General features: G+C 38.9%; 1 long non-coding RNA gene across 1 annotated transcript; it reads left to right on the top strand.

Annotated features, from left to right (window-relative positions):
* The first annotated feature begins 1,388 nt into the window (after positions 1-1,388).
* On the top strand, positions 1,389-2,797 carry LOC149845839 (uncharacterized). The gene is made up of 3 exons (XR_016430482.1): positions 1,389-1,669; positions 1,810-1,885; positions 2,489-2,797. It is a non-coding gene; the product is annotated as an uncharacterized LOC149845839 (long non-coding RNA).
* The last annotated feature ends 5,323 nt before the right edge of the window (positions 2,798-8,120 follow it).

Here is an 8,120-nt window from a genome sequence, read left to right on the forward strand (position 1 = left end):
ATATATACCTGTGTTCAATATATTTTAAGTGACTCGTGTGCGCATGGATATGTGTGTGAAACCGTACATTTTTCCCGCTTAAGAACGATATCTAGCCATGTCGGCAGCAAAATAGTGGCGGTCAAAAGGATGGTCAATGTTTTATTTCATGTGGGTCCTGTACTCTGTAGCTGTAAATTCTGTCATGTGATTGGCTAGTACTGTCACGTAGCCGCTTCTTTGATCTCAACTTCTCGCACCTTAAACCCCAAGTAGAATCACCAACACCCAAGCTCTTACACAGCTCACCAGTAAAATTTAAAGCACGGTTAGTCCCGGTGGGATCAGCTCAAAGTTCCCAATTGAGATGTAGCATGGGCGATCTGTTATATACAGTGTGACCGTAACTGCCTCTTAGTCTTTCTTGGGAAAACGAGTGCATGCGTGGCGCACTGTTCCCACACTTAAAACTTTAAATTGAGAAATAGAGAGATTTGTTTTGTAAAACAACACTGGCATACTTGGGTTCGGATTGGTCATTTACATGGAAGCATCAACTAACTTATTTTTTGGCAAAAATCTCGTTTTTCAAAACTCATGAGAAATTGAAAATTTTTTCATAAATCTTGCATTTTTTTAGGCAAAATCTTGGCAATAAAAAATATTTTTATAAGAAAATATTAATAAAATTATTTAAAAATAAAAATACACAATCTTTTCATGATAAATAGCCATTTAAAACATAAATATCGTGTTTAAATCGTGGCATTTATGTTTTCTCATAAATCTCAAAAGAAATTACCATTTTAAACTTTTAGGCAATTTCTGGCGATATTTGTCACTATGGCTCGGAAGCATGATCGTAGCATACCATTTCACCTTTAACATAAAATCTCCCATTAAAAAAAAAAACAAAGCGAACGCATATTTCAAAAATCTCTTGGTTCTACGAGTGACATTTATTCTTTTTATTCTTGAACTTCCCACATGGGTTCTCTCTCTGTCATATAAAAACGCATCAACCCAATTGAAACTGAAGTTTTATTCTTTCTCTCTCTCTCTCTCTAGATCTCATATATCAATGGTGGGTTAAGGTTCGACCGCACAAAAGTTTCATCTTCTCCCTTATTAGACATTTCTGATCATTTACTGTCAAGATATGAAAGGGATAGGTGTCTTCTGCGCATCTGCTGCTTCCACTGCCATCTGCCTCAGCATTGATAAGAACTCCGTAGCTCGCCATGGAGGCCTCGATCGGCAGAGTTCGATGAGGAAGCCCTTGATCCCGAGCCTACCATCCAAGCCTAAAGGTTTCCATCACCAAAGAAGCAAGTACACCTCTTCTTCTTCTTCATCTTCCTCCAAAGAACTCCATGGCCACAAACCCAAAAAACCCGCACAATCTGCCAAACCCTCTGTTTCATCCAGGTACCTCTTAGAAGAGTTCAATACCCTTGGTAGAAGCAAGCATACTTCTTCTTCTTTTTCATCTAAGGAAATCAATCGATACAGACTAAAGAAAACTTCAGAATATAAGAGCCCGTCAACCTCATCAAGGTATCTCCTGAATGATACAAATATCTTGAGTATACTTCCTGATATTGAACCCCTTCCTTCCCTCATTCCCATCCCAACAGCTGAGCTTGAAGCCCTCCCACAGGAATCTTCAGCCACTCGGTCCCCAAATCAGGTATCTGTTAATTATTTCTTTATTTTTTCTTCCAAACGGAGAACACCAAGTTGTGTATTTATTGTTTTCTTTTTAAAAATTAACTATTGTATCCTTTTAATCTGCTTTTTCATATTTTTCGTTTCCATTAATTTTTGAAGGTTGTGGTTTTGAAAGTATCAATACATTGCAAAGGTTGTGAAATGAAAGTCAGGAAACACATCTCCAGGATGGAAGGTACGTACGTTTCATCAACACGGTTAATTCTCTATTGCCATCTCTCTCTGCTGTGGTTGCAAGTATAGCTAGCAACAAATATCGACGATATTTATGGCAGTTTTGTTGCGATACTTTCAAATCTGATATACTCCTGAAAATTCATGATATCGCGACGTTATTGCATTGTTAATGTGATATTAACATTTTTTGTAATTTTTACGTTTTTATTATATTTTTATACATTTTCTAATATTTTTCAAATTTACTTGTACCGATATTTTTCTCAAAAATAAAATAAAAAATAAAATATCGTGAGATGATCCCTTGCGGTGCAACACCAACATGCATGCTAAGCACATGTTCTGCTCACTAGGATTAATAATCACTTAACACTGTTAAGAGTTCCTATTAATTAAGTCACTCCCATGAAAAATAAAAGGGTAATTTAGATACAAATTTTGTGATATATGACAAATGCAAATCCAATTAGTTATAGTGAAGAATTAAAAAGTTATTCTTGTGAAATTTATTTTGAGCTTTTGTCAAGTTGAATGAAAATTATATCATATCATATTATTTTTTACTATGTATATGATTTTTTATCTGTGGTTGGTTTCTCAGGTGTGAGTTCATTCACCATAGATTTGGCAACAAAAAAGGTGACCATTGTGGGAGATCTCTCCCCCATGGTCGTACTACAGAGCGTGTCTCGAGTGAAGAACGCACAGTTGTGGTCTTAGATCCCATCAGCTTCGAGGACAGTGCACCCAGGAATTTCTAACACGCTCCATGTGTAAGCCAAAAAAGCGAGAAAAAGCGAAAAAAAGAAAGTGGGAAAGGAAAATGATTCTCATCATATGTAAATTATTTGAGTGATGAACAAAGTGTGGCCTTGGTCGGTCTAGTAATTGCTTTGTCGTTGAAGGATAAAGCGTGATGGAATTTCCAATGTGAATATATATGTATATGATCGATCATCTTTTTTCGAGGAAATTCAAGGTATTTTTTGGTTTTCTAAAATAATTACACTCTTGCCAAAGTGTATATATCTCCTTTATCAATTTTATCTCATTTTCATAAATCTTATATATATATATATATATATATAGAGAGAGAGAGAGAGAGAGAGAGTGAGAGAGAGAGAGAGAGAGTCATGCTTCATCTATAATTCCAGCTTACCAACCAACGCAATCATAAATTCTATGAGACTATATATATCCATTTGATTTTTTTTAATATGATGATTGATTATTTTAAAGCAAAGGCAAATTAAAAAAAAAAAGTAAGATTTAAAAAAATTATAGCCTTCAACACAAGGTAAATCCTCCAAAGTCGACCAAACAAGCCGATACGCAGTTTAAACTCATGAAAAAACATGACGCTTGATTTTAAAAAGGGCAAGACACTGGAGGATATGCCTCAATGGGACAAGCTGACCCGGCTTGCCATGAGCAGAGTTTGGGTCAAGGTTTTAGGGCTGGGCTCTTTAACTACCGGGCAACATGGAGCCCATTATATATGTGGGCCGGGTTAGTTTCGGCCTTCGGGCTACCAGGCTGGCAGGGCATGAGTTATTTATTAATTTTTAATAATATAAAAATTTTAAAATTAATTAATTACATAGTTACATTATTAATTATTATCATTTACCTAATTAGTTACATTGATTTTATGAAAACTAAAGAGATTATTAGTTGAGTACATAAAAACTTGTTAATTATTTATTTTTTACCTAATTGGTTACATGAAAACTAGTGAATTGTTAAGTTTGGGACAGGCCCGGCCCATTTGACATTGGCCCATTGGGCCAATGAGCCGGGTCATGGGTTGTTCTTCAAACCAGGCTGCACTTAAAAACCTGCGAGCCGATCTCTAAACGATCCTGGGCCCGGGTTGGGCCAATGCCGAACATGAAGGCCCATTTTGTTTCATTCTTGTACGGTAAAGAGCACAGGTTTTTTAAAAACTCTTACCTTATGTCACGGGGACAAGTCACCCATGCCACGAAGCAGGTTATATGTTCCCCCCCTGAACAGGGCAGTTAGCTACATCTCATGATCGGGGGTCCCAAAGAGCACCACGTATGTAAGCATGTGTGTCTCGTATCCCCATGTTTGTCACCATTAATTAGCGTTGGAGTTTGATGCGATTGCAAAGACTTAAGTACCCTCTCCTCCATTGGTGAAAAAAAAAATGACGGTTCTTGAAAAGGAGTGGTTGTAAAGACTTAAGTGCCCCAAAGATGATTATTTAAGACCCAGTCTCTGCACTGCAGGATTATCCGAGAAAGAAATCTCCCCTGAGGAGGCCATGAACATCAACCCTCTTACTCTCTCTCTCTCCCTTCTATTTTTGCTTCTGTGCATATCCATTAGAAGATCATACATTGCTTTATCAAGCACCGACTGACCTGCACATTGACTGTTGTGGAGCCTGATTCAAAGTTTTTACTCTTACAGGAGGAGGGTTTGGGGGCTCATCCCAGCGTGGGTAGCATCATTCAACTCTCACTCTCTCTCTCTCTCTCTCTCCTTTCTATTTCTGCTTCTGTGCACATCCATTAGAAGATCATACATTGCTCCATCAAGCACCGACTGACCTGCACATTTACTGTTGTGGAGCCTGATTCAAAGTTTTTACCCTTACAGGAGGAGGGTCTGGGGGCTCCTCCTAGCGTGGGTAGCATCATTCAACTTGAAGAGTTGTGGAGTCTGATTTAGAGTTTTTACCCTTACAGAAAGAGGGGTCTGAGAGCTCCTCCCAATGTGGGTAGCATCATTCAACTTGAAGAGTTATGGAGTCTGATTCAGAGCTTTTACCCTTACAGAAGGGGGCTCTGAGGGCTCCTCCCAGTGTGGGTAGCATCATTCAACTTGAAGAGTTATGGAGTCTGATTCAGAGCTTTTACCCTTACAGAAGGGGGGTCTGAGGGCTCCTCCCAGCGTGTTCATGGCCTTTTGCCCTTACAGAAGGGGGGATTTACATTTCGTAGAACACCCGTCACCGGAATGAGATGAACACCCGTCACCGGAACGACGGCTCCGCTGAGACCTCCTCGCTAGAGAGAGGAAGACGACGTGGTGGAGCTTCTGCTGGTCATCCTCAGCGCGACTGCACCGACTGGGTTGCTGTCGAGGAGGAGGGCGAGAACGGTGACTCTTAGCTTGGGCAATCTTTCTTTTGATGATTGTGGTTGTAATGTATCGTTGAAGTTAAAATGGGGAATAAAATGATAATAGAAATTGTTGAAAATTTACAGAAATAAACTAGACTCAATAACGAAGACACCACTTTTTACGGATTTGGAATATGACCTCCGGTTAGGGAGATATGGCTCTGACAAGTTGGTCCTAATTTGCGGAAGACACTACAAATCGCTATAGCGATTTGCGAAAGACACGGCTCTGACAAGTTGGTCCTAATTTGCGGAAGACACTACAAATCGCTATAACGATTTGCGGAAGACACGGCTCTGACAAGTTGGTCCTAATTTGCGGAAGACACTACAAATCGCTATAGCGATTTGCGGAAGACACTACAAATCGTTATAGCGATTTGTGAATCGCTATAGCGATTTGCGAAAGACACTACAAATCGCTATAGCGATTTGTGGAAGACACTACAAATCGCTATAGCGATTTACGGAAGACACTACAAATCGCTATAGCGTTTCGCGATTTACGGAAGACACTACAAATACTACAAATTGTTGTAGGAAAGCCCGATAATACTACAAATCATTGTTGGAAGGCCCAAAAAAAATTTGGTCCGGAGGGCGCTGCCCCCCGCTAGGGGCGGCCCCCCTGGACCCCCGCCCGCTGACCGCGCAGCGGGATCCGCGCCGGGGGGGAGCCCCCGGACCCCCCTCCTGTAAGGGCAAAAACTCTAAATCAAGCCTTCTCCAGGAAGAACTCTTTGTTTCCCTTGATTTCTTCTCTAGAGAGAGAAAGGGTTTTACAGTGTTTTACGGAGAAAGAAGAAGAAGACATGTTTGTCCTTTTTTTGAACAGAAAAAGAAGAAGACTTTGAAGAGTCAACATCATCCTCGACTTTCTGGATGGAGGACATGTTTGTCCTTTTTTTGAACTATTTGTTTTTTCTTTTTTGAATGAAGGGCATTTTTATCATTTTATCAAACTATCACTTTATGAGAAGAATAGCAATAAAGGGTACTTAAGTCTTTGCAACAACACCAGAGTCCGATGCAATGTTATGTCAACATACACGGGAATACGAGCCCCATGTGCATGAATACGTGGCGCTCATTCGATCCCCCGAACACGGACGTGGGATTCAGTGAATCATCGGGGGCGAACATACACAACCCGCTCCCCATGCCATTTTGGTGGCTCTGTTCCCACGAGCAGAGACGTGGACAAAGACATTGACACGTAACAACCTATAATTGAATATTATTTTTTTATGTTTTAAGGTTTTATTCTAATGAAAATATATTTTTAACATTAAAATATCAAAAAATTAATTTCATATTGATTAAAAATAAAAATATTTGGTGTTCTGGTGTCCATGTGTCTTTGTGACATACTCTTACCAGTTCAGTATCTGATCATGAAAGTTTTTTGGTATGGGAGAGGGACTTTCACAACAACATGCCATTTTGGCTGCATGCCCCTGGTGACGAGCTAACATGATGACTCGAACATTGACACGTGCATTATTAAGTTTAATAGTTCTTAAATAACATTTTATTATATTTCAATAAAAAAATATTTTTAATATTAAAATATTCAAAAATAATTTTTTATTGATTAAAAATAAAAAATTCACTACCATCATGTTTCATTTTTAAATTTTTTTATTTTTAACTTTTGAGTCGTCCGAATCCTGTCAAGTCCACGAATCATTGTGACATAGAGTACTTTCCATTATGATGCTTAGAACTAATTTGTTTCACCTATGAACAATGGGTTCCATCCAATATTCAATCCTAACCGTCCAATCAATTGCTAATATTGATTCACATGTGTGATCCTACCTATACCAAAATGTTAAGCCATTTGAAGCTTATTCTAGGTAAAGCTTAAGATTAGGGTTGGGCACGGATGAACCAAACAGACTCGGTCTGACATGGGCCGGTTTGGGCCAAAGTTTTAGGCATGGGCCCATTAGCTACCAGGTTAATTAAAACCCAGCCACGTTATATATGTGAGCCAGGTTCGAGTCGGCGCCCATGGGCTACAAGGCCTGCCCAATGGGTCTGAACTATTTATTATTTTTAATAATATAAAAGTTAAAAAAAAATAATTAATTCCATAGTAACTTGGTAACTATTATTATTTACCTAATTAGTTATGAATGAATTTTATGAAAAACTAAAAAGACAATTAGTTGGGTACATGAGAATTTGTTAATTTATTAATTTTGTTAAAAATTAGTTTATTTACTTTAAAAAAAATAGTATTCTAAAAACTAATTTATTAATTTTATTAAAAAATAACATACAAATGAATTTGGGCTGAGCTGGGCCGGGTTAGCTTCACATTGGGCCAATAGGCCGAGTCATGAGCTGCTCATCAAACCTGAGCCCGTTAAGAACTGAGCCAAAACCCAACCCGTTAGTAAACGAATGGAGATGAACTGGGCTGTACTTAAAGCCCGACAGACCGAGCTCTAAACGAGCCCGGTCCAGCCCAATGCCCACCCGTACCTAAGATAGAGAAAAAAAGATAAGCTATTCTTTTTCCTTTTCATTTTCATCTACCACCCACAGCCCAAACACCAAGTTGACCATACTTTAGATGAAAAGAATGTCACACCCTGTGAGCACTTTCAGTGAATCATCATCACACTGCTTGATATGATGACACCTCTTTTTGTTCCTCCCCACTGCAATAAACATCTCTTCTTTATCATAAATGACCAAATGTTTAGAGGGGTATCCTTTCTGTTTTAGAAACGCCCTTTTTCATCTTCATATCGTTCACCAGGTTATCTTCACTTTGCAGTTAGGGCCATAGCTACCAGGAGCACCTCCTTTAAGGGTGGAAGCAGGGGAAACTCGCTTCTAATTTGGAGAAGTGCGCTTGGCACTCGCTTCCTCGAATCACTTTACTCTTGCATCTTTTTTTTGTTTTTCACTTGTTTCCCTTTTCCTTTCTACGTGCTTTTCGTATTTCGCTCTTGCTTCTTTGTTGTTTGTATTTTACGTGATATTATTTATCTTTGCTTACCACTTGTTTCTCCCTTTCTACTCGTTTTTCCTTCGCTCCCTTCTCGTTTCCTTCACGTTTCC

Source organism: Nuphar pumila, chromosome 2, assembly GCF_984573655.1.
Source record: "Nuphar pumila chromosome 2, dmNupPumi1.hap1.1, whole genome shotgun sequence".
Taxonomy (NCBI): domain Eukaryota; kingdom Viridiplantae; phylum Streptophyta; class Magnoliopsida; order Nymphaeales; family Nymphaeaceae; genus Nuphar; species Nuphar pumila.